Below are 24,527 nucleotides of genomic sequence, written 5' to 3' on the forward strand. Positions count from 1 at the left end.
ATGAACTGTGACCAAGAAAACAAAATGATGTACTGGGGTGGAAGTCAGGACACTGCCTTGGCTCTGACACTCATCAGCCAAATGACTTGAGCACTTTGAAGCCTGTTTCTTCATTTGTGAAATGAGGAGGTCAGACTAGATCAATGTTAAGGGTCCTTCTACTCTCCTCACTTATCTTGAGGGTGTTCCGGAGCAAGGGAGCCCCTCCAGGTGCCCCTGTGCCAAGATGCTGATTGTGTCTCCAGGGACACCCAACAGTGAAAGTGGCCACGACTCAATGGAAGAGATTAAGTGAACGCACATTCACGAAGTTATATCCATACATATGATTAAACCAATGTTAGTGGGCAGAGACCATGTCTTATTTATCTTCACACACTCAACACCCAACACAGTCTAGGCACTTGGCTTAATAAATACTTATTGCATGCACGTGGAGGCAAAGTGTGATGTAATGAAATCTTTCAAATTTATCTGTTATGAGTTGAACTGTGTTCCCCCAAAATTCATATGTTGAAGTCCTAACTTGTAGTACTTCATAACATGACCTGATTTGGAGAGAGGGTCCTTAGAGAGGGTATCAAATGAAAAAGAGGTCATTAGGGTGGGCCCTAATCCAGTGTGACTGGTGTCCCTATAAGAAGATTTCTGAACAGAGACACACAGAAAAGGAAGATGACAAGAAGAGACAGAGGGAGAAGACAGCTATATACAAGCCAAGGAGAGAGGCCTGGAACAGACCCTTCCTTCAGAGCCCCCAGAAGGAGCCAGCCCTGCCAACGCCTTGATCTCAGACTTCTAGCCTCCAGGACTGAGACAAGAAATTTCTATTATTTAAGCTACACAGTCTGTGACACTTTGTTATGGCAGTCCCAGCAAACTGGTACATATCTAAAAGTAGGGAGAATTGTATAATAAGATACCCCATCATACTCATCACCCAGATCTTTCATTCCTGCATACTATCACTAAGCATCTCTAAAATAGATGGACCTTTCCTCACAATGCTGTTTCCAAACATCACAAAATTAATAATTTGAAGGCAAATTTAACTGACAGAAGAAATACACCTTATACTAAAACACACGCTTACATAATCCTCCACTAGAGCTATTAACAATATTGAAAACAAAATCCCAATAAGCTTGAATTTTTGTGGATAAAATGCTCAAAGGATGAGTGAGACTCTTAGAGCAATTCAATTCCATAATCGGCTCTCTTATTCAACATATTATCTGAGAATAAAAGCCTCTGTTACTTTGTTAAAGTACAGAAAAGAAAGGAAGAAAGCAGTCAGTATTCATACTCACTCTCTGGTAATTGAAAATGCACTTTTCAAACTAAACCCAAGAAATTTAGCAGATGTCTTGAAGTCTTTGTTTAAAAAAAATTAACATGTGCCGTGGTATTTTATGTTAAATTGCACGTTTTAAGTACTTGAAAATTGGCATGGCAGAACTCTACCTCCCTCCTCACCACCAAAAAAAGCAAAAGCATACCTTGACAGAGTATAAATCGCTGGTTGATTTTCCTAAAACTTTAGAGACTGGCATCCCCAATACTTCAACAATTAGACAACTTGGAATCACATGTCCACTTCTAAAAGGTTACTTTTTGTCTAATACAAAGATGTGAAAGTCAGAATCGCCTGCCTACTTGTAAAAGTTTTTCAAAAGAGTCTTTTGAAAAGCAATTTGCTCCATCAACTTTCAAAATCAGGCATCTCTGTAAAAACCCACAATCCAGCTAATTAGTCTCAGCTGTTCGTCATATGGCCTGCAAACCAGTCAAGTGACTTTGCCCCCTTCAAGTTTTTACTAAAACCCAATCTCCTGGTCTCTCAGACAGAAGGTGGCTGTATTAACCGCCTTCCAATGTTAGAAGACTCACACTTCAACTTTTTCTTTTTCCCCCCATCGAAAAATTAGATGTTTCTTGAAAAAACATCTTTAAAGGTATTGTGTTCTCAAGGCCCTGAAGGTTTATATTAATACTGTTTCTTTACAAATACAAGGCCTGATCCAAACAAACACCACGGGAGACCAGTGTTAAGTGGCAGAAGTGACGGGACTTCCCACACCTCTCACTCTGGCCTCCAGACTCACGAGGGAAACTCTCTACCGCGCGGTCCACCCAGATATCTTGCTGGCATCTTAAATTCAACATGTCCTGCCCTCCACTTACCTCCTGTGCTCTTCTCTCCAGACCCTGCTTCAGACCCTCCTCTCCTCCTGTGTCTTGAGTAACACAATCGGAACACACACCCAGCCAGACATCTGACGGCCCTCCGTGGCTCCTCCCACTCCCATTAGCCACCAAGTTCTAGGGCTCTTTCCTCCTCTTGCCTTTATTCCAAGTGTTTATCATTTCTCATTGGATGGCTACAATCAACCACATGTTTGGTTTTCTGGCCCCCAACTGGGCCCCCCCACGGACCCATCCTCCAAGCCTCAGCCAAAGTGATCTTTCCAAAAGGTAAGTGGGTATCCATCACTGTCCTCTGTAAAGGCAGCCAACGGCTCCCCACCACCTCCACAGTGGCATCCCCACTCCTTAGGCCTCTGCCTTCTTTGTCATCCCTGCCTCCTGACTGCAGTCACCACAACTAGTTGTAATTCTCTAAACCAGTGATTTTCAAAATGGGAGAGCAGAGTCATCAGCAGCACCTGGGAAACTGTTAGAAATGCATGTTCGTGGGTCCACCCCAGGCCTATGGAATCAGAAATTCTAAGGATGGGGGCGGCTAACAAGCCCTCCAGGTGATTCTGATACTCTCACCAGAGGGAACCTGCTCTAAACCCACCAAGCCCTGTTCACCCAGAGACTTAGTCCTTCGGCTCCTTCTTCTGCCAGTAATGCTGCATTAGATGCCCCTTCTCTGTGCTCACTCTTCCTAAACAGGTTAACCCTGTATGGTAATTATCCAATTTCTTTCTTTCTTTTTTTTTTTTTTTTTTTTTTGCGTACGCGGGCCTCTCACTGTTGTGGCCTCTCCCGTTGCGGAGCACAGGCTCCGGATGCACAGGCTCAGCGGCCATGGCTCACGGGCCCAGCTGCTCCACGGCATGTGGGATCCTCCCGGACCGGGGCACGAACCCGTGTCCCCTGCATCGGTGGGCGGACTCTCAACCACTGCGCCACCAGGGGAGCCCTCCAATTTATTTCTTGTTGGTTGGTGAATATCTTTTTTTTTTTTCTTGGCCGTGCCGTGCGGCCTGTGGGGTCTTAGTTCCCCAACCAGGGATCAAACCTGTGCTCCCCTGCAGTGGAAGCATGGAGCCTTAACCACTGGACCGCCAGGGAAGTCCCTGAATATCTTGAAGACAGAAATTGTGTCTTATCTGACTCACCCGTCCCACAAATCACTAGTTGAACACAAGCCTGTCACTGGGATAGATGCTGGGCGTAAAACGAATCACTCTATCCTTTGCCTCTAGGGGAAGCCACCCGCTCACTTTCACCACTCAAAGTGTGACTGAAGACTCCACCGATACAATCTACACGATCCCATCACCAACCTGAAATGTGAGCAACTGAAAAAGCCTGCACATAACCAGTCTGACATCATCTGGTAAATGACACGGAATTTTCGGTTTATGTGGTTTATAAAGGAAAACTTATATACTCCTCTTTTCTCACAGCAACCTCTAGCATGTGGAGAATATTTTATTAAGGGAATGTACCAAAATGTTTAAATCCCAGATTAAAATTCATTATAGTTAGCTTATTCTAAATTACAGTAGAAGCTGAGTAAAGTTTCATATTAGCACTTCTCAGCCTTCAGTGTTCTTAGGAATCTTAGGATTTTGTTAAAATGCTAATTCTGATTCAATAGGTCTGGGTAGGGCCCAGGATTCTGCATTTATAAGGAGCACCCAGGTGATACCCAGGTAACCATGATGCTCCTAGTCCTAGAACTACACTTTCAGTAGCAAGTAAAACTTCAACAACCCCATTTTTCATAGAACTATAAGTCTTCTCCTTAGAGCAACACAACCTTTTTTAGACCACTTTGCATTGAAAGCTTTCTCAAATGTCTTTCAGGCTTCAGGATACAGATGGCACACTAAATACATTTAGTTCTATTACCTCCCCAAATCTCACTAGTATAACAATGAAGAGAATTTTATTTCTTATAGACATAACTTACAAAAACAAAGAGAAAGTAAGTGGAAACAACAGGAAGAAAATGTTGGAAGCTAGAAAGTATCGAATAGATGAACAAGAGGTAATTGATTAGCAGACCCAGGAAAGCAGACTCCTTACCTGCTGTTAGAGAAAGCCAACAAGCAACTCATCACAGAATCTCCAGAAAGGCTTAGGCAGTTGGAGCCCCAAACACCTCTGAGGGAGGCGAGAGGGTAAAGTGGGGCTAAAAATGGTGGAAGTCTGTTTACACCCCAAGCCCCACCCTTGCCAGCCTTGTGACTCCTCCAGCTCTGGCAGTAGTCGAAGGTTTATTCTCTGGAGAGAGTAAAACTCCGAGTATCAGACTCTCAGAGGGTCTCTGAGTCATACCAACTTCAGTGGAGGCAGGGGGAGGCACTGAGAAGTTGCAGAGTAAGTATGAAGACACCTCCACCCTCACCTACACACTGGACTTCCAGAAGGCAGGCATACTCCACAGGCAGGTGGTTCAAATGGTCTTCTCGGGAGAATCTGCCCAACCCAGGAGGGATGCTGAAAGATACAAAGGAGCCCATGACATGTCAATCTAGCTAAAACTCTGATGTACTTGTTGGGAGAAGGAGGAGATGGAAATGGTATACGTGTGTGGTAGGGGTAGGTGGAAAAACAAGCTAAAATTCTCTTCTTCCACAGTAAAGCATCAACAGATAATGCCTCAAACTGAAAAACTGGCCATAGAAATATAAGTACGTCATTTAGAGACAGGGGATATAACAACCAGCAAGAGTCAACTCATTGCAAGAACTGAAAGCAGTTGACTCTGGGGAGCAGGAAATGAACTGGGGGTGGGGACTCAGATGGCTTCTCCTAACAGGCCTTGTAGAACTATGCCCTGATAAAATCTTTAAAATTAATTAATACAAAATGAAATGTAATGCCCAAGCTTAAATTTTTTTTTCTTGGATGAGTCAGGCCATCACAATAAACACCCCTGACGTGTGCTACATCCTCAGGAACTAGGGCCTACACAGAAACAGGATGCTGAGGATCTGGCCCTGGAGACAGGCTGCCTGGCTCTGAATCTCAGCTTTACCACTCACTGGCTGTGTGACCTTCAGCAAGTTACTTAACCTCTCTGTGCCTCAGTTTCCTCATCTGTGGAACCAGGATAATAACAGGATTATTTTCTAAAAACTGAATTATGTAATACCTATAAAGTGCTTAAAACAGTGTTTGGCACATAGTAAATGTTCAACAGTAGCTATTCTTATTAAGGTATGTTTGCCCCTGTGCAAAAAAAGCCTTCTGACACTGTATTGATTTTGTCTTTTATTAGTTTATATTTCATTCTCCCTGCCCTCACCTTCTCTGTCAGTTAGCCAGCTGTCCCTCACCACAATAATCAGTGGGCCTTTCTAGAGTGACCCCTTCCCCCGCCAATGTGCAGCTTCTAATTGACAAGGCACTTGGAAACCAAATAACCAAGATTAGAATTATGTATAAAGTGGAGAAAAATGGGCACCACAAAATGTTCTGAAGGTCTCTCTGTGGGGCAAATCTGCACATTTCCATAAACGAATCATCTATCTGACAATTCAGAACCCTTTGGGCTTACTTTCTAACTATCAACTGTACGTCAGTGAGCTGGGTGACACTCAGGGAAACCAACCATCCCAGTTTACCTGGGACTGCATTTTAGCACCGAAAGTCCTGCATACCTGGAAACCCCAGTCCCAGCACTGGTTAAATTACTTAATCCTTTTGAGCCTGTTTCATCAGCTGTAAAATGAAGGATAATATTTACTTTGAAAGTCTATTGAGGATTAAGTGAGAGAATGTTCATATAATTCCTGACACATAGTAAGCTCTCAATAAATGATAGCTCTAGCTATTGGACTCAGTTACCTATTGTTATTACCAACTCTGATATCAGTGGCAAAATAAATTATCCTTAGAAACTTAACCTGTACCTTGGTTATTTTCTTACTGGAAAAATAATTAACCTTACATACAGTGGATCCCAGGAAGCTGAAATATTTGCTTTCATGAATTTCCTTCCACCCTTTTCCTAAACAATTTGTTTCAGGGACTAAGACTTGTTAAAGAAATGTAGTATTTCAACAATGTTGACTTCTCCACTGGGCAAAGGCCTGAGAGGTTTCCACCAGCTTTGGATACATGTGTCTTTTCTACTACAGAAGCCCTGGGGTACTTATGTTAGTAGTTGCTTCTAAACTTCTGGACAGCAATCAGCATTCCAACTCACAAAGAAGGACATCAGAAATCACACCTGAAATTCTTTTTTAATTTGCATCTCACTTTTTTCCTTCATAATGGCACCAAATCATTGTCTCCTAATGGATTAACAATTCATTCACTAAGTATGTCCATTCTATGCCTGAAAAATAAGGGATCTTATCATCCAACAGATGAAATGCCATTCTGACCTCAAAAGCTGAAGGAAATTGCTCACATCAGGGCAGTCCACCAACACAAGGGCGAAGTTGCTATAAGAAAAGTTGCACAATTTGGGGTAGATAACTGAAAGGATCACAAGTTACTCAAAGCCAAGACATGGCCTGGGCACTCTAAGAGGCAGCAGAGAGCATGAACAACCAGGCATGTAAGAGACTCCTCTGTCCAGGCTCCCAAGCTCCCACCTCCCATGCTCATATTTCTTCTGCCAGTGTCCCCACCCAGTGCCCAAGGCCTGTGAGCAAAACATTGGTAAACCACAGAACCTCCGAGGAGCCTTGAGAGACACCTGGTCCAACTACTGAAGCAAGAGTGATTGGATCCAGGGGCTTCCCTGGTGGCGCAGTGGTTGAGAGTCCGCCTGCCGATGCAGGGGACACGGGCTTGTGCCCCGGTCCGGGAAGATCCCACATGCTGCGGAGCGGCTGGGCCCGTGAGCCATGGCCGCTGAGCCTGCGCATCTGGAGCCTGTGCTCCGCAACGGGAGAGGCCACAACAGTGAGAGGCCCGCAAACCGCAGAAAAAAAAAAAAGAGTGATTGGATCCAGGAGAGAACTTCTCCAAGTAGGGTCTGATGCCCAGTGGCAGCAGAATCACCTGGAGCACCTGAAGCAAATCCACCCAGGCCCCTGAATGAGGATCTCTGAGAGGATGGCTAGGGAATGTGCACTTATAACAAGATTCCCAGAAGACTCCTGATTGTGCATAAAAAGGTTTGAGTGGAGACAACAGACAGCAAAATGCACAACCATCTCTGGGCAAATAACCCAGAGGAAAGACCACGTTTAACCTCCACCAACCTCAGACTCCAAATCTGTAAAATAGGGATAATAATACCTACCTAGCAGGATGGTTGTGAGAACTAAATGAGACAACAGGTAAGAGCTTCCAGCACAGAGCCTCACATGCAGCAGGTGTTCCACAAGTATTAACCCATCGCCCCCTTTCTTGTGTAGCAGTCTAATGAAGATTTATAACAAAAGTCCCCATTTTGAACAAACTTCACCAAGGAAAGCAGATGGCTAGCTTAAGTCCTGCATGTTAATGAGTCACCAACTAAAAGGCCGAGGCCAGCTTCTTTAACCAATGGTTGGGTTGTAAAAAGTACCTGTGATGGTGGTTCTCAAGCTTCAGTGGGCATCAGAATCATCTGGATGGCTTGAAAATACAGACTGCTGGGCCATCTCCAGAGTTCCAGAATCAGTAATTCTGGGCTGGGGCTGAGAATCTGTATTTCTAACAAGTTCCCGGATGGTGCTGGTGTTGCTGGTCCCAGAGCCACACTTTGATCATTGCTCCACTAAAATCAGATTGTTCTGACAGTTTGTAATAAAAAAGGGAAATGATGCTAGATGCATTTCCTGTTTGACACCAGACTGGTTAGTTACATTTCGATAAAGAAAAAAGTAATAAACCCACAACTTCCAAGGCTGTGCCACCTCTGTCCCTGAGACTGTTTCTCACTACATTTTTCGAAAGGCGCAGAGAGAAAGCTGGGAGATTTGAGTGCCATCTCCCAGCTCCCCAGGTGGGTGCCCCTGAGTGAGACAGGGGATCTCTTTGAACCTCTCAGTGCATTCACCTGGGAACAGAAGTGGGCTCAGTCACTGGTTCCCAAACCTGGCTGTGCACCATCCAATACTACAGCAGCATTTTAGATAAAACATGGATTCCCCAGCCTTAATGCCAAGAATAGCAAATTAAAATCTCCAAAGGAGAGACTGAAAAAGTGTGGTTTTGCGTGTGTATGTTTTTTTAGGTTGTTTTTTTTTTTTTAATATTTATTTGGCTGCACCGGGTCTTAGTTGTGGCACATGGGATCTTTGTTGCCGCGTGCGGGATCTTTAGTTGCAGCATGTGGGATCTAGTTCCCTGACCAGGGATCAAACCCAGGTCCCCTGCATTGGGAGCGCAGAGTCTTAGCCACTGGACCGCCAGGAAAGTCCCCGCCTGAGTATGTTTTAAATAAAAGTTCCCTGTGTGATTTTCATGGGCAGCCAGTTTTGAGGAACCATGCCCATGGTGATCTTTCAGGCCCCATCCAGCACTAAAGCTCTTGGACCTGTTTGATTTCTAAGTCCCTGTGTCTGAGTCTGTGCTTACCAAGTACCCTTGTCCTTTTATATTTGCTTCCCAAAGAGTTTTTACCAGAGGAAGTGAGTACATTCGTCTTCAAAGAAAGGAATCTAGTCTGCTTAACAGTTGCACTTTTCTCATGTATCAAACTGGCATTCCAGTTTTAGTTCAAAAAATAAAGTCCAGGACTTCCCTGGTGGCGCAGTGGTTAAGAGTCCTCCTGCCAATGCGGGGACATGGGTTCGAGCCCTGGTCCAGGAAGATCCCACATGCTGCGGAGCAACTAAGCCCGTGCACCACAACTACCGAGCCCACGTTCCACAACTACTGAAGCCTGCGCGCCTAGAGCCCATACTCTGCAGCAAGAGAAGCCATCACAATGAGAAGCCCGCGTACTGCAAGGAAGAGTAGCCCCCGCTCGCCACAACTAGAGAAAGCCCGCACACAGCAACGAAGACCCAACACAGTCAAAAACTAATTAATTAATTAATTAATTATAAAAAAGAAACAGGTTTAAAAAATAAATTAAGTCCAATGTAGGAAAAAATAGGAATTACATAGGACAATCTGTCAAGCAATCTTCTCTAACACCAACTCCCTAGTTACTCTATCGTTCATTGATTTCCTTGGCATCTACCATGTGCCAGGCATTATTCTAGGTGCTAAGCATAGAGAGTTCACAAAACAGAAAAAGTCCCTGCTCTCATAGAGAGAACAATTCAGCAGGAAGACACAGACAGTAATAAGTGAACATAGAGATAAAATAATTTCAAAGAGTTCTAAGTCCTGTGAAGACAATAGTGCAATAATAGGGTAGAGACTACTTTCAACAGAGTGATCAGGGATTACTCTACTGCAAGGGACCAGCCAGGTGAGGATCTAGAGAAAAGAATTATAGGCAAGTGTAAAGGCTCTGAGGAAGGAAAGAACTTGGCATTTTTAAGGAACAGAAAGGAAGTAGATGAGGCTGAAAGATGGAGGCACAGGGGTGAACTGAGGTCAAGGAGGCCAACAGGGCTCAGATCACGGACACTCTTCCAGACCACAGTTAGAACATTTGGATCTTGCACCAACTGCAATGGGAAGTGACAGAGGAATTTTTATTTATTTATTTATTTTTTGCGGTACGCGGGCCTCTCACTGTTGTGGCCTCTCCCATTGCGGAGCACAGGCTCCGGACGCGCAGGCTCAGCGGCCATGGCTCACGGGCCCAGCCGCTCCGTGCCATGTGGGATCTTCCCGGACCGGGGCACAAACCCATGTCCCCTGCATCGGCAGGCGGACTCTCAACCACTGTGCCACCAGGGAAGCCCCGACTGAGGGATTTTAAACGGAAGAAGGATATGATCTGATTTACATTTTTTAAAGATCACTGGCTTTGTGTGAGGAATGGGTTATGGGTGGTACAGAACGAGACCAGAAAAGCAGCAGGGACTTCCCTGGTGGTCCAGTGGTTAAGACTCCACGCTTCCACAGCAGGGGGTGCAGGTTTGACCCCTGGCCAGAGAACTAGGATCCTACATGCTGCGTGGTGTGGCCAAAAAAAAAGAAGAAGAAGAAGAAGAAAAGCAACAGTACAGGCAAAAAAATGATGGTGGCCTTTAACTGGCAGCTGGCACACAGCCATAGCAGACAGATATTTCTGGACTGCTTTAACATAGGGGAAAATCATTAATATACTTGCTTCAATTCCTGTGATATTTCAGAAGAGTTCAAGGAAGAGACACTGCTGGTTACAATTAAGAAACATTAGCACAGGGGCATAGAAAGAACCAGCACACCTGTCTTCTAGAACCGTCTCTGCCACCAATTTGTCATGTGACCTTGGGGACCGCTCTGAACCTCTGAGGTGGAGGGGAGGCTGGGCTCCCTTGTTTCTAAGGTGCCTACCAGCCCTTAAATTACACGATGCCGTAAGTGTAACAAGTGAGGTTTCCTTATCTGGGTGGCAAAATGGGCTGCTGACTCAGGGTTGGGGTTTTTGCTGTTGACTTTTAATCTCCCAGAGAGGCTCTAGCTAAGCAGGAAATGGGGTGTTAATGAAGAAACTGGCCAGTCCTACTATTTCCTTGGGAAACTCTGAGGTCTGTGGCACCTCTGGCACAAGGGTACGGTGGCCAGCTGGGAATCGGTGGAGCAGACACTCCCGGGCAGCTGAGAGCTCGTCAGGCCGAGGGGCTGAGGGCCCCATCTCTGAGGAATTCAGGGACCAAGCCTTCAGTCACAGCACTCCCTGCGGCCCTTCTGGCAGCCTTCCACCTGCGCTGAATCACACGGCAGCCAGGCCCTGCCACCCGGCTCTCACTTCCTACTGGCAGGTTCTCCCCACACCACCCACTCCCCTCAAATGGTCCACCTGGCACCTCACTCCATGATCCCTGAGGGCAGGGTTCTCAGTCCCAACTGCCCACCAGCATCCCTGGTGGGGATTAAAAACTATGTACACATATAGATGCCTGGGTCCTACTTCACATTTAATGACTTAGAATTGGGGTGAGGGAGAGGTTAGAAAGGCAAGAGTGGTAGAGTTAGGCTTAGTTAACTTTACATGATGGAGAGAATGTGGAACTCAGGAAACTGCACACCAGAAAGGTTCAACGATGTGTGTAACGCAGGGTTTCTCAGCCTTGGCCCTGCTGACATGGTGGGCAGGACTGACCCTTTGCCATGAGGGGCTGTCCTGTGCATTGTGGGATGTTTAGAGGCGCCCCTGGTCTCTACCCACTAAATGCCAGCAGTAGCTCCCCAGATGTGACAACCAGACATTGCCCAGTGCCCTCTGAGGGAGGAGGGAGTCGGAACCAGCCCAGCTGAGAACGCTGGTGTAATATCAGTTAATTATTGGCAGTGTTAGAAGCTAAAAACCAATCCACTAATTCCTGCCTGTGTTGGTTCCTCCACATTCCAGCAGGAGCTGTGGAACACAGGGATGAGTCACTCCCTGAGGAAATAACACAACCCACTTCACGGCCCTCTGTGCCTAAGCAGAGTGGGGGCAATGGAGAATTGACCTTGTCCCTGACGAAGGAAGCCCAGCCTGGAACAGCTAGCAGCTTGTTTGGCCACATTTGGTCTCCAGTATCTGACTAGAAGGACGATACCTTATCTTTTCAAGGGCTGCTAGACCTTTTTACTCATGCCTGGGGTTGCTCCCTTGCAGTGGTGAGATTCATTATGAAAATGATTCACACATTGCAGGAAACAAAGGAATCCTGACCACAACCATGGATTATATTTTAAAATTCTCAGGTGTATGTCTCATTCCTTCCCGTATTAGGGCTAGTACAGCAAGAATTTAAACAATACCTTACCGTAAGTTTTATTAGCTGATTGAGACCCTGTCTTGGTTGCAAATGATACAAATATACAGGAGATGAGTAACCAGCCATACTCAGATAAGACTTGACCAGCTGCCCATGTGGTGGGATCAGAGCAAGATAGATGAGCAGCAGTTAGTAAGAACGAACAGATTTTTCAGTCTCTTGGCAACCGATTTTATTGTTATGCTTTGACCTGGCAGCTGGTCAGGCTTTATATGAATTAATCAACAAAGCTATGAAAAAACAGGATTAGTGGCTCTGAAATATGGTATTCTCGTGGCAGTCAGAGGAAGCATATTCGTTTTCAAGACTGCTTTCTCAAATAAGTACAAATAACTTTAAAACAGTAAGAAAATAACCCAGTGTTTTAAAAGGACAGATCTCTAAATAGGAAGTCACATATACCTATCTACTGCATTGGTCCTTACCATGTAGCTTCCATATTTATTCTACCAAAATACAAAAGGATACGGAGTATCAAAGGAATAGGCCACACAAAGCAAGTGACTTACAGTGAGACAGTACTTGGTGGCTGTGGAATTATTCTCAGCAAGTCCTCCTAAATCAAAGCATCTTCCAATGAACACTCAAAGGTGACAAAAATATTAACCAGACCTTAAAAGGAATAAAAACACATGCAAAGACAGGCTTTCTGGCTTTCTGGCATCACCACAGAAATACAACCAATGGTGGCTTTAAACAGTCCTATGGTTCTCAGAGAAAAGACAAGGGTATCCATGAGGATGGCTTTGCCTGCCACATAATGGATCTAGGGACTGGAAGGACAGCAGGATAATGGAGTGATCATGGGAGGGTGGCAAAAGAAGTGATTAAAGGTCAGCACGAAAATATAAGCAACTTACACATGATCTCTTAAGGGAAGACATTATGTAGCAGACTAACCACTGGACCCAGAGTTCCGATTCTGGCTCTGCTACTAACTGTGTGACCTTAGAAAATGACTTAACATCTCTGGAGAAAAATTTCCTTAACTACCAAACACTAGAGTAAAATAATCTTCTACTTCCTTCTAGTTCTAATACTCCTTGAGTTTACAAGCCCCCTCCTTCCTTAAGATGGACACATGTGCAATCACCAAAGTGAGCCATAGCTCAGTCATTCTTTGGACATTATCATGATCAATGCATTCCCTGTGCATAAACCTAGGTTTACCAAACCAGGGTTACCAGATTAGATTCAAGACACCAGTTGATTTTGCCTTTCATAAAAACAACTAATTTTTTAGCATAAGTACGTCCCAAAGATTGCATGGGACATACTTATAGTAAAATATTACTTTTTGGTCATCCAAAATGCAAATTTCTTTTTTTTTCCCAATTTGCTAAATCTGGCACCCTACCTCTGACCCCATGTTAAAAGTTCAATTTCAAGACTCAAAAGTCTGATTTCATATTTGTGGGTGGTGCCAAGCGTGGCTGAGGCACCAAATGGGAGGCCTTCTCATGGGTAACATACACAGAGGCAAAAAACAAAACAAAAACAGGCAAGGAAGAATAACTTCCAACATTTCTTTTGAGTAAGTGAGGCATCAAGTTTTCTTTAACAGTAAGTGAAATATGAGTGTTAGCAGACCTCAATCATACAAGAAAAAGAATGTGGTGTACTGCACGACCAGACAGGAGGCCAAAACAAGCTGGATGCTCACAGCTCCACACCTCTCACCCTCTGGACATAAAGTTAATTACAAACCCTTTATCTCTTCCTCCAACTCAGTGCTCACGTCTGCTCCCAAGATAATCAGCTTAAGGGAAACCAGACCATAAACTGGAACTTCCTGACCAAGAGGCAGAGGAATAAATATGATCCAAGCAAAACCTGCACACAGCATAAAAAGCGAAGGCAGTGAAAGGGAAAAATTCCTCTCTTCAGAAGGCAATCTTGTTCTAACAATGGCAAGACAATCTTGCTGCCTAGGGGCTCACTTTTTTTTTTTTTTATTGTGAGCCAGCTTTATTGAGGCATAATTGACATATAAAATTGTAAGATATTTAAAGTGTATATCATGGTGATTTGATATACATATACATTGTGAGAGGGATTCTCCCACCCATCCAGTTAATTACGGACTCACACTTTAAATATGTGAGCCCTGTTTAGTTTTTCAGGTGGTATCAAGCCTATCATAATTTATTAGAGAGAAATATATATATATATGTATATATATATATATTCCATGTATGTAAAAATAATCCTTCATTGTTTGTAGTGAAGATATAGACAGGGCACATTCCAAGGTAAGTTTAAATAACAATGGAAGGCTAGTTCAGTTTGCAAAATAACACAGAAGATTGATTACTGTGCTGTCTGGGCCAGTTAATTCAATTCTCACTGAGAGAGGTCCGCAGGAAACCCCTCTCAACTGTTGCCAATATTGCTCTATCAGGAGCAGCAGGATGAGGTGGACTAAGACAAGATACTTATATCTATACACTAAGAAAAACTAAATATATGGACTAGAGGTTTCTAATGAGGAAAACAAATCCAAGTTTATTCATTAACTTATGGGTACATTCAGCAAGAGTTTATTGAACACTTCTTTCTTAGTCTATGATAGCCTGCAGTATAGGACTCACAAAGGAGCTAAAGCCAATGCTCTGACTCCAGGATATTACAATCTACTCATGGAAATAAGGCCACGTACACATAATCAGTTGACAGTCTAAAGTCGTTATGTCATTAAAGGCCAAAATGAGTCTCAGAATTGGCAATTTCAGTTAGAAGTCAGAAAAAGATTAAATTCACTGTACTGCAAAATATTCATTAGGAAATGAAATTCCATTTTCTCAAATTTCCAAGAGATTTCACTCTCTCCCTAGATCAGCACAAGAGACTGAATCACTGGAGACAGATGCTGAATGCCCCCACCCAGTCTGTCCAGGCTACAGAGAAGAGGGCTCCCCACTGCCACGGTGGGAAGGACCCAAAGTCCTCACCTTTCTGCTTGTTTGACCTTTCCCTTTCCAAGGAGGGTAAGGCCATTATCTTGAGGAAAACAGGAGAATAGAAGAGGAGAGATTTAGGAGTTGTGATGTAGCTATGGACATTGCTTCTTGGATAAAGTGGGAAGAAGAGTGAGAAAGAAATAGCAGAGTGATCCCCATTTCTCAGCCTCTCATTCCCTTTTCATTCACTCAACATGATTTTTTAGGGCTTAATATGTGCCAGAAACCATTCTAGGTGCTATGCCCACCATAGTGAACAAGACAAATTCCTGACCTTCATGGAGCTTGTATTCCACCAGTGGGAGATAGATGTTGTGTACAACATCTGTGTGTGTGTGTGTGTGTGTGTGTGTGTGTGTGTGTGTGATGACAGTAAATGCTATAAATACTCTAAAGAAAAATAAGGCAAGGGAAAGGGGAAGAAAATGATGGGGTGTGGGGGGGTGAAGGATGCTATTTTAGATGGGATGGTACAAGAAGGCATCTCTAAATAAATGACTTGATTTGAAAGAAATGAGTAAGCTGTGCAGACATCTGAAGGAAGAACATTCCAGGCAGAGGAAACAGCAAATACAAAGGTCCTGAGGCGTGGCTGAAGCAGAGTGTGAAAGAGAGGAGTGATAGAAGATGAAGCCCCCCACACCATGTAAGGGGACTGCAGGCCACAGTAAGGACTTTGGTTTCCTTCTGAGATAAAAAGCCACTGGAGAGCTTTGAGCACCGGAGTGAGAGACATAATTGACTCTGGCTGCTGCGTTGAGAACAGACTGTAGAGTGATGAGGGTGGAAGCAGAGTGGCCCTGTAGGAGGCTTTTGAGTAATCCAGGCGACAGAAGTGAAAGGAACTTGGTGGAAGCAGTGGAAAATAGAAATTTCCTATCCTAGGTATAGACTCAAAATAGAACCAATGAGATTTGCTGAGGGACAAGATGTGGAGTGTGAGAGAAAGAAAAGAATCAGGGGTGACCCTGGGGTGTTCAGCCTGAGCACCTGGAAGAGTGAAGTTGCCATTAACTGAGACAGGTGAGACTAAGCGAAAACGGGTTTGGAAGAGGAAAATCAAGAGTCTGGTTCCTAGAGACTGTTGCCCACTTTAAGACCCTTATATCTCTTTTAAAACCAAGGCAACAGAAATTGAGAAGCTGATCTTAAATTTCATATGGAAATTCAAGGAGCCCAGAATAGCCAGAACAGTCTCAAAAAAGAAAAGCAAGGTGGGAGGACTCACACTTCCCGATCTCGAAACTTACCACGTACATAGCTAATAAAGAGGAGAGTATGATACTAGCATAAGGATAGACATACAGATCAGTGGAGTAGAACTGAGAGTCTAGAAATAAACCCTCATATTTACAGTCAATTTATTTTCAACATAGGCACCAACAGCATTCAAAGGGGAAAAAATAATCTTTTCAACAAATGGTGCTGGGAGAACGGGATGTCCATATTCAAAAAAATTAAGTTAGACCCCTACCACACACCATATACAAAAATTAACTTAAAGTGAGTCAAAGATGGAAATGTAAGAGCTAAAACTATACAACTCTTAGAAGAAAACATAGGCATAAATCTTCATGGCTTTGGATTTAGCAATGCTTTTTTAGATTTGACACCAAAAGCAGAGCAACAAAAGAAAAAATAAATTAATTGTACTTCATCAAAGTTAAAAATCAAGGCAGGCCATAGAAATTAAGGAAGGGAGGGAGTAAGGAAGAAGAATAAAGGAAAGGAAGAAAGTAGGAATGAAAACTAACATAAAATACAGAAAAGGATAACGGTCAGTCAAGTCTTTTCAGCACTACATTAACCTTTCTTCATTTGTAACCGTCTGCAGAAATTCTGTTTTCCAGACTGTGTTTTCCCCCTAAAGCAAGCTTCTAAGAAGGTTAAAATAAATAAATAGATAAATAAGTAAATAAGTAAATAACTAAATAAATGGAACAAGAACAGTGAAGCACCAACAAATTATATCACCAATAATTATAGAAAATTTATACAGCATAACACTACTCCCCTTCCCAACATCTGAATGATGAGCTGACCCAAAAGTGATAATCCATCCAGTAGGAAAAAATAGCTGTTAGCCCATAGAGGTAAGAAAGAGGACCCCCTGGCAGGAGATTAGGAAGCCATGTGGCCTGCAGGAGCCGAAATGCTGGGAAGGTGAAGTCAAGGGCTCACAAGATTTCCTTCACTTCAGGCCTGACTTTGCTTAATCGGTGATCTACTGGGACAGAGACAAAAGCTTTGGCAATAGTTACCAAAACGAGTCATCACATCAGCCCTACCACCAGTCAAGACCCGAGAGCCTGGCTGCCTGGTAGGGTTTTCTGTCTGATTGGCAGGGAAAGAGAGAACCTTCTCCCACCCGGGCAGTTTGCCCGTACAGACCCTCACCAGCAAAGGTGTCAAGACGTTAAATCATTCAACCGACAACAAAGGGAGGGAGGAAAGAACGGCGGGGGGCTGGGGGGCGGAGGAGGGGCGTGCAGGAGGTCTGGGACCTTCCTCCTCTCCTGCCAGAGAAGTTTCCTTCTTCCCACCCCGAGATGGGGAGCCTCGCACCTGGATGCCGCCCGGAGGTGACCTCAGCCCCGTCCCAGCCTGGGACTCCACCTAATCAGCACCTCGCCCAAGCTGACCCCCACCCCCGTCACTGTCATCGTGGGGTCTGTGCTGAGGGCCTGGGAGAAGCAAAGCATCTTTTCTGGTGGGCTCAGCCGCCCACAGGCGGGGAGAGAAGGAGATGCAGCTCCACCCCCCGCCCCAGGGCCAGACCCTGCGCTCGCCCGCTCCGTCGCCCCGAGGGGTGACTGGAGCCTCCCGGAGCCCCGGGCCTGAGCGCGCCTCCCCCGCCCGCGCCCGTCGCCTCACCTGCTCCGCCCGCGGTCCCCACGCCGCCGCTCCTTCTGCGCGCGCCGCGTCCACCCTCTGACGGCCTTTTTTGGGTCCTCGGCGGGTATTTTCCGTCGGGCCCCACATCACTTCCCGTAAAGGAGAGCGAGGTGGGGGCGGGACCTCCTCTCCACCCTCCACCTCCCGCTTCCTCCTGTCACCTCGGCGAGCACCCCCGCCCAACTCTGAGAGAGCGCTTTGCAGGCGCCCTCCCCGCGCGCCGCCCCCAGCCCCGCCGCACCTGCCACGCAAAGGCCCCATTCGCCTCTTTTTAGTCCAAGTTGGGTCTCCACTGCCGCTTCCCGGAAGGCACGAAACCTTAGGGGGTTGTTTTCGTTCTGAGACACAGTGGTGACACTTACAAACTGCCACGGGATCGGGCGCTGCAAGGTATAGTTTGGTGCCTCTCGCCAAATCTGCTCCCCTAAAAGCCATTTTCTAAAGGTGTTTTCCAGGGCATCAGGTCGGTGTGTCCACCTTGTAGCCAGAGGTGCTGAGCGGCTGCAAAGTCAGCCCTGCCCGCGGTTCCTGAGGCCCGGGGGTGCTCCAGCTCACAGTGCCCCCTTGGTCCGGCTCCCCAGGGACCGGATCCGCGCTGGGCATCCGGCTCTGCCACTGTCCATCCCACCCCGCCAGCTCCTCACTCGGGGGACCTGGACATGGCCTTCCTGGAGTAAGAGAAAGCTCTGGGATTCTTGAAAATGACCGGGGGAAGGGGGGGCGGGGGGAGAGTAGTAGAATTCTGGCAGGAAAAAAATATATTTCTGGAAGGAAACGGGGTCTCTACTCGTACAGCCTAGTTCAGATTATAAAATCGCTCTCAGTTAAATTTCCGAGTATTAGAGTAATTCGTTTAAAAAAAAAAAAAAGCAAAGTACAGTACTTGAAAGAATAGCCCCTGTACGGAGAAATCTGCGAGCCTTTGCTGCCCCCCAGCGGCTTCCTTCTCTCAGTGCCGACGGTTTTGCGTGGGCCGCTTGGACCTGTGGCTGTGAGGCAGGTTGGGGCCACCAGGTTCCCACTGAGAGGCGGCCGAATTCTCCTCCAGTGGCCTGGGGTCTGAACAGTGGCTTTTGGGCCTGCCCCGTGGGCTTTCAGGCAAAGCACTTCTGAACTAAATAATTCTACTTCTAAGCAAAAGAAAATGACTGGAAGCCCTCGTCTACTGTCTCTTACTATCTGTTCTCTCACTGATTCTTCTTGCACCACAAATTCCAGCTGTCTCAGGGCGACCTGCCCAACTCCATCATTCTTTCAGTCTATAACTACTCACAGTTTGCACTACAGTACAATTAGCTTCTCAGATTCACATATAGGATGAACCATAGGAAATTGCCAAGTATTGAATGTACATTCAATTTAATAGTTCCAAATATAACACAGTGATCTCAGAGTTAGGGATAAGAGATTTCACCATAGGGTTATGCTTTCAAGGGATGTTTCCCAAGGAAGAGAAAGGCCATCAAACTGTTGTTGATGGAGGTTAGGACAGGAAAAGTAGCCCGATGTTCATGTGTAGAGGAAGTCTTAGGAGTCACTGATCAGCTAAGATCTAGGGGGACAACAATGCAGCAACCGCTAAAGGCTCATATAAGGAGAGCTCCCCCTTCAGCCCTCCCCACTCCTGCAGCCAGGCAGGGCTGTCACCAGGAGTTTACCAGGCAGGAGATCAGAAAATAGCGATGCTGTGGCCCATTCGTCGTCACCCATTTATTCATTTCATTCAGTGAGTCAAGCACTGTGTTAGGTACTGGAGAGGCAATAGTGAACGAGGTAAATTGGTCCCTGCCCTCAGGGATCCTGCCCTCAGAGAAACCAAGTTAACTCCAGTGCAGTGAGATACGATCCTTGATAAGGGAAGTTAAAGAGTGTAACTGGAACACAGATAAGTGACACCAAGTCAAGACTTCCCAGAGACAGTGATGTATAGATTCAGAAGGATGAATAAGAGGGGAAAGCGAGAGAGGAGAGAATTTTAGGAAAGAGAGCAGAGGAATGGTCTGGAGGCAAAAAGAGAGAATGAGATATTGGAGCAACTGAAAGAAGTTTGGAAAAGCTGAAAAACTGAGTGGAAGGAAGCAATCAAAGAAACTGCAGAAATGAGCAGAGGCTGGAATATGAAGAACCCTGGAATGCTTATAATAATATTAGCTAACATTTATTGACCATTTACTCTGAATCAGCCAATATGCTAAGAACTTTACATATATCACCTCATTTACGTCTCACAATTGCCCTATAAAATAAGCACTATTCTTGTCCCCATATTACAGATGAGGAAACTGAGCCTTAAAGGGATTAAGCAACCTAAGTTCATATAGCTAATAAGTGGCAAAGCCAGGACCAGAACTTAGAACCCATTTTCTTAATGGCTATAAGGCGAAGAATGGGCTGGGGAGGCCAGTTAGCATACTGAAGTCCAAGTGGGGGATAATAGTGATCTGGTTTAAGGCAGTGGCCCTGAGGATGAAGATGAATGGACAGATTTGAGATACTTAAGAGAATGAATCAAGAAGACTTTTTTAGGGACTTCCCTGGTGGCGCAGTGGTTAAGAATCCACCTGCTAACGCAGGGGACATGGGTTCAATCCCTGGTCCGGGAAGATCCCACATGCCGTGGAGCAACTAAGTCCATGCGCCACAACTACTGAAGCCCACGCACCTAGACCCTGTACTCTGCTGCAAGAGAAGCCACCGCAGTGAGAAGCCCATGCACCAAAACAAAGAGTAGCCCCCCGCTCGCTGCAACTAGAGAAAGCCCACACGCAGCAACAAAGACCCAGCGCAGCCAAAAATAAAAATCAATTAATTAATTAAAAAAGAAAAAGAGGAAGACTTTGTTGTAGGGGGTGAAGAAGAGGGAGGAATCCATGGAGGTGCCCAGATTTCTGGTTTGGGCAACTAGGAACCCCTGAGCAAAAGGAAGAAAGCAACAGGGAAGGAGAGTGAAATAGGCAATAATAAACGAGTTTAGGACATTTCAACTCTGACATACCAGCACCAGCAGAACATCCAAGTGAAACTGTTTAGTATGTAGTTGAGTAAGTTGGTCTGAAGCACAGAAGACGTGAACTGGAGCTATTACCAAGGGGACTCAAAGACATGAGAGGCAATGAGCTAGTCTAGAAAACGTGCTGAGAGGGCAAAGAGGGGGCTTGGTGCAGAACCCAGAGGATCACTCAGTATTTAAGGCATTGGCAGAGGAAATCCAAAAAAGGAATTTGAGAAAAGTGAGTCCAGAGGAAAACAAAGAGAGAAAGTTATCACAGAAACTAAGTATATTAAACCCATCTTGTGCACCAGTTCAAAATCCTCCCCACACCACTTCTTACTCCAGCCACAGAACTGGTCACAGTATACCTCTTGCTTCCAGCTCTGGAGCTTCTCTGACACTGCAGGCTACTGCTTGAAACATGCAGAGTCCCAGCTCCAGTTACATTAATAGGATTGAAATGGGAGGTATCAATACAAACTCATGATTTTTAATATGGAGAAATAGAGTTATGTATAGATATGTATTAAGTATATATTTTCCAGCTCCATCTGCTAAGAGGTCCTAGAAGTATATCATAGTAGCTATGAACACACTTAGCACTCAGATCTTGATTTCTAAATACCCTTTTCCAATAAAAGGAACCAAAGACATGATCTTTTATATATAAAATCCTAAAGAATCTACTAAAAAACTATTAGCGCTAATAAATGAAATATGCAAAGATGCAGGGTGCAAGATCATTACACAAAAATCAGTTGTATTTCTATACACTGGGAATGAACAATCAAAAAAGGAACTTTAAAAAAAATCCCATTTATAATAGCAACAAAAAGAATAAAATACTTAGGAGATGCAGGATTTATACACTAAAAACTACAAAACACTACTGCAAGAAATTAAAGAAGACTTAAATAAATGAAAAGATACACCATGTCGTTGGATTGGAAGACATAATATTGTAAAGATGGCAATGCTCCCCAAAGCAATCTGTAGATTCAATGCAATCCCTATCGAATTCAACACTATTTTTACAGAAAAGGAAAAGCTGATGCTAAAATTCACATGAAATTGCAAAGGACTCCAAATAGCCCCCCAAAAAATCCTGAAAAAGAATAAAGTTAGGGCTTCCCTGGTGGCACAGTGGTTGAGAGTCCGCCTGCTGATGAAGGGGATGCGGGTTCGTGCCTCAGTCTGGGGGGATCCTGCGTGCCACAGAGTGGCTGGGGCCATGAGACATGGCCGCTGGGCCTGCGTGTCCAGAGCCTGTGCTCCGCAACGGAAGAGGCCACAACAGTGAGAGGCCCACGTACCGAAAAAAAAAAAAAAAAAAAAAGAATAAAGTTAATTTACACTTCCTGATTTCAAAACTTAATACAAAACTGCAGTAATCAAAACAGTGTGGTATTGGCATAAAGACAGAGATACAGATGAGTGGAATGGACTTGAGGGTCCAGAAATGAGCCCATAAATCTACAGCCAATTGATTTTCAAAAAGAGTACCAAGACCATTTGATGGGAAAGAACAGCCTCTTCAACAAATGGTGCTGGGAGAATAGATATTCACATGTAAAAGAGTGAAATTGGACCCTTTCCTCACACCATATATAAAAATTAACTCAAAATAGATCAAAAGTGAAAGAGCGGCATGGACATATATACACTACCAAACGTGAGGTAGATAGCTAGTGGGAAGCAGCCGCATAGCACAGGGAGATCAGCTCGATACTTTGTGACTGCCTGGAGGGGTGGGATAGGGAGGGTGGGAGGGAGACGCAAAAGGGAGGGGATATGGAAACATATGTATATGTATAACTGATTAAATTTGTTATAAAGCAAAAAAATAAAATTAAATTAAATTTAAAAAAAAATAGATCAAAGACCTAAATCATAAGAACTAAAACTATAAAACTCATAGAAGAAAACATAGGCAGAAATCTTCATGACCTTAGATCAGGCAATGGTTTCTTACATGTGATAGCATAAGCAGAAGCAACAAAAGAAAACTGTATTAGACTTAATCAAAATTTAAAATTTGTTCACATCAAAGGATACTCTCAAGAGAGTGAAAACACAATCCACAGAATGAGAGAAAATATTTGCAAACCATATATCTGATAAGAATATAGTATCAGAATATATAAAGAGCTCTTACAACTCAACCACAAAAAGACAATCCAATTAAAAAGCAGGCAAAGGACTAAAACAGACATCTCTCTAAAGAGGATATAAAAGTGGCCAACCACATGAAAAGATGTTCAATGGCATTAGTCATTAGGGAAATGCAAATCAAAACCATAGTGAGATACCACTTCATACCCACTAGGTAGGCCATAACATTTTTAAAAAAAAGAAAAGACAAATAACAAGTGTTAGCGAGATATAGAGAAACTGGAACCTTTATACATTGCTGGAGGGAATGTAAAATGATGTAGTCACTTTGGGAAACAGTTTGGCAGTTCTTCAAAAAGTTAAACAGAGAATCACCACATATGTCCCAACAAGTTTATTCCTAGAAATATGCCAAAATTATTGAAAACGGGTATTCAAACAAATACTTGTACACAAATGTTCATAGCAGCACTACTCCAAAAGGTTCCAAAAGGTGGAAACAATCTAAACATCCATCAATGGATGAATGGATAAAGAAATTGTGGTATATCCATACAATGGAATATTACTTGGCCACAAAAAGGAGTGAGGCACTAATACATGTTACAACATGAATGAAACTTGAAAGTATACTAAGTAAAAGAAGCTAGTCACAGAAGGTCACATACTGTATGATTCTATTTATATAAAACATCCAGAAAAGGTAAATCCATAGAGACAGAAAGCAGACTGGTTGCCAGGGCTGCGGGGAAGAGGAATAGGGAAGGACTGTTTACTGCACATCATCCTTTTGGGGTGATGAAAATGTCCTGGAACTCGACAGAAGTGATAGTTTCACAATATTGTGAATGTACTAAATGCCACAGGATTGTATGCTTTAAAATGTGTTATGTGAATTTTGTTTCAATTTTTAAAAAAGAACCAGACTCCTAGAGTCAAAGCTTCATCTAAGAAAAGGATGAGCCAGAAAGTAAAGAAGTACTCAGAGAATGACAAGGACATATCAAAAGGACACAGACCCATCTGGGGGAGGATTATTCCTCAGCTAAGAACTTGCTTATTTTAACTGGGACTGTCAATATATTTTTGTTTATAAGCTACATTAACAAAACTTACCTTTCAAAAATGTCCACTGTGAATGTCAAAGTATATTCTTGAGTATTTTATACCTAGTTGTAAATTTTTTTAAGAAGTCTTATTTTACACTTGTTAAACTACAAAATTATTTTCAGAAAATGCTTAAACATTACATTTCATATTTGAAATAAACATTTATTAAAAAAAGTAAAGACACAGACCTACTAGAGAATGGACTTGAGGATATGGGGAGGGGGAAGGGTAAGCTGTGACAAAGTGAGAGAGTGGCATGGACATATATACACTACCAAACGTAAAATAGATAGCTAGTGGGAAGCAGCCGCATAGCACAGGGAGATCAGCTCGGTGCTTTGTGACCACCTAGAGGGGTGGGATAGGGAGAGTGGGAGGGAGGGAGATGCAAGAGGGAAGAGATATGGGAACATATGTATATGTATAACTGATTCACTTTGTTATAAAGCAGAAACT

General features: G+C 44.1%; 1 protein-coding gene across 4 annotated transcripts in view; it reads right to left on the reverse strand.

Moving 5' to 3' along the window:
- RAB27A (RAB27A, member RAS oncogene family) overlaps positions 1 to 24,527 on the reverse strand; it is a 96,556-nt gene that overhangs the window by 53,843 nt on the left and 18,186 nt on the right. The window contains exons 1-2 of one of the 4 annotated variants that reach the window (XM_082618366.1): positions 17,837 to 18,008; positions 4,589 to 4,680 (exon numbers count right to left, since the gene is read on the reverse strand). The exons of 2 other annotated variants lie outside the window; for them this stretch is intronic. The gene's annotated coding sequence lies outside the window, so the exon portion shown is untranslated. Of the gene's footprint in view, positions 1 to 4,588; positions 4,681 to 17,836; positions 18,009 to 24,527 lie in introns of those variants that run through there. One more of the 4 variants, XM_082618365.1, reaches the window with a different exon arrangement.

This window comes from Mesoplodon mirus (genome assembly GCF_964341445.2).
Source record: "Mesoplodon mirus genome assembly, chromosome: 4".
Classification (NCBI taxonomy): Eukaryota; Metazoa; Chordata; class Mammalia; order Artiodactyla; family Ziphiidae; genus Mesoplodon; species Mesoplodon mirus.